The sequence below is a fragment of the Triticum aestivum genome, chromosome 2D (genome assembly GCF_018294505.1).
Source record: "Triticum aestivum cultivar Chinese Spring chromosome 2D, IWGSC CS RefSeq v2.1, whole genome shotgun sequence".
NCBI classification, from domain to species: Eukaryota; Viridiplantae; Streptophyta; class Magnoliopsida; order Poales; family Poaceae; genus Triticum; species Triticum aestivum.
The window spans coordinates 570117137-570119923 of record NC_057799.1 but is presented as its reverse complement, the minus strand read 5'-3'; positions in this window follow the sequence as shown (position 1 = coordinate 570119923).

Below are 2787 nucleotides of genomic sequence, written 5' to 3'. Positions count from 1 at the left end.
CAAGACAAAACAATCGATCTAACTAGCGTTACAAAGTGCTTGAACTATAGTACTGAATGGAGGTAAAACTACTACTGGTATGGTGGTCTACTAAATATTCTGATCCGTTGAAGACTCCATGATGTCTGCTCCAGCTTCATCAATCCATTCGTCTTCACTTGGTTCCGAGTCGGTGTCGTCGATGATGATGTAGTTATCCGGACAAGTGCATTCGTCGACTTCTGCTTCTGGTACTGGATTTCCCACGGATGCTCCAATCTTCTTCTCCAGATCGTCAATCTTCCCGACAAGTGCGTTGATTTCCTCCAAATAATCTTCGCGTGTAGTCTTGAGTTCTTCTTGGAGTTCCTTGATCTTCGTAAATGCCTTCTTTAGTTCTTCCTTGTCCGTGCACATCTGGTTCTCCTGGAGACGAATATGTTGGTTCTGTTCCTGGATGAAAGCTGCAATTGATCCATCCTTCTTGGTCTTGATCATCTCCCATTGCGCGTCTCGACGTCCACAAATTTGATAAATCGTATCCTTAAGCTCCTGGTGGTAGACTTCTCCAATGCGTCCCATGGCGATGTGTGCGGCCATGCTCTTCCCTAAACTCCAAGTTGGTGCTTCGAAAACCAATCTCATGGGTTCCGTAATTGGTGCGAATGTCCTTCCTGGAATGATAACTTGAATCTTCCAGCTCTCCTCTTCAGGTAATATGGCGTTGTAGGTTCCGGTGACGCTTGGTATTCCTATATTCAAGTACTTGGTGACTTCCTTCAAATGTCGTCCAAATGGCGCATCTTCATCTGGTTGCATGAACTTGCTCCTTGCATTCGCCATTCCTAAAAGAGTAGAAAGTGGAGAGGAGTCAGAAATGAGAAGAGAGAAGCTTTCTAGGGCTTAAGCTTAGTGGTCGTGTCCTATAGTCAGCGTGTGCTCTGATACCAACTTTGTAGCGACCAGACCTCAAATGGCCTGTGCTGCTGTGCACCAGTGTCATCCCTGGATCAGTAATGCTGACACGCACAGTACAAATGGAGGATTTATAACAGAGTAGCAATCACACACTTATTACATCGGATATCTCCATAGAGACTAAGTATAATAAACATGGCTTAAGGCCATCTAATAACGATAACAGCGGAAGACTTGGAAGATAAGTGAGTCCATCAACTCCAGCGGCATCACTGAGTATAAGACCACGACCTAAGGCACCTTACTCGTCGTCTGAAAAGTCTGCAACATGAAACGTTGCAGCCCGAAAACGGGTCAGCACATAGAATATGCTGGCAATGTAGCACATAGAGAGCAATGAACAATAATAATGCTATACTACATGCATATGTGGCTGGTGGAAAGCTCTATGGTTACAGTTTTGCGAAAAGCCAATTTTATCCTACTTCAAAGGAATAAATTTTATTTAACTATCATGGTGGTTGTGAAACATTGAGATGGTTGACAGCATCTCAATCCCAATTAAAAAGTCATCAATAACCCAAAAAAATTAATTAGAAGTAACATAGTGTTGAGATTCACATGATAATCCAAGTACTAGATACTCAAGTTGTCCATAACCGGGGACATGGCTAATCATGATCAGTTTGTACACTCTGCAGAGGTTTGTGCACTTTTCCCACAAGACTTGATCTCCTCCGTTGGATTACTCGCACTACATGGTGTTTGACTAACGGATGACCAAGACACAGTCTTTCAGAAGTGTTTGCACCTTACGTATGGGTAGACCGTTACACCTACTTTCCCCTACATCTGCTAGTCTACCACTGTAAGAGTTCACACAACTTAATCAACTATGCTAGAGCCCATAATAGCTTGCGGCTGCACACGGAAGTTTCTAGCATGAAAAATCTCATGATCCCTTTGAACCTGGGTGGCGGTCCAAAAGAAAAAACAGGCAATCCTGGAATACCCAGGTACCTCAATCCACCCAGATGTGAGTTTAAGTTGCCACCTTAAGTAAACCATTAATTAACAATCTCACATCTGTCATGAATTTCACTCAAACCCAATCCACGTCTACGAGCATAGCATGGCAATAATAAAAGCAACGTAGAAGTAACTCCCAAGGGTTTGATAGAAAAACAGGTAATAGGTACTACCTCAACTACTTCCCAATACCCACAGTTTATTAGATCCTAATCATGCAATGTGTTTGAAGGAATAGATCTAATGCAATAAAAATGGGTATGAACGGGGTATGATCAAAGTGTTACTTGCCTTGCTGATGATCCGCAAAACCTAGCGATTCGAAGTAACAAGCGGCACACTCCGGGTACTCTATCGCAAACAAACAAGCATACAATCAGTACTCAACTAATGCACAGGTAAAACTCGAATGAAAGATCCAACCAGAAAGTTCAACTTAAGAACTCCGGTTTGCAAAAAGAATCAACTCGAAAGAAGCAACGAAAGTCAAACGGCGGAAGAAAGAAACTTCATTTGCTAATCTGGATCTAGGTCAAATTTTACTGTAGCAAAAACTTGTTTGAGTAGGTTAAACGGAAAGAGAATTTCGAGACGAAACTCTAGGTGCTTGAATCACCTGATTCCGATAAACGAGCGAGAAGTTAAACAGAAACGAAGATTCGATCAGAAATCGAATCTGAGAAATTAACGAGAAAAATCCGCCGAAAAGAAAAACGGACGAACGGTTAAAGAACGGACGTTCGTTAACAGAGAAAAACCGACGAACGCGTTCGTTGAAACGAACGGTTCGGTGAACGCTCGTAAAATAAGAAAACCGAAGAAAAAACCGATCTAGGGTTTTTTTTTTAAACGAAGGGTTTT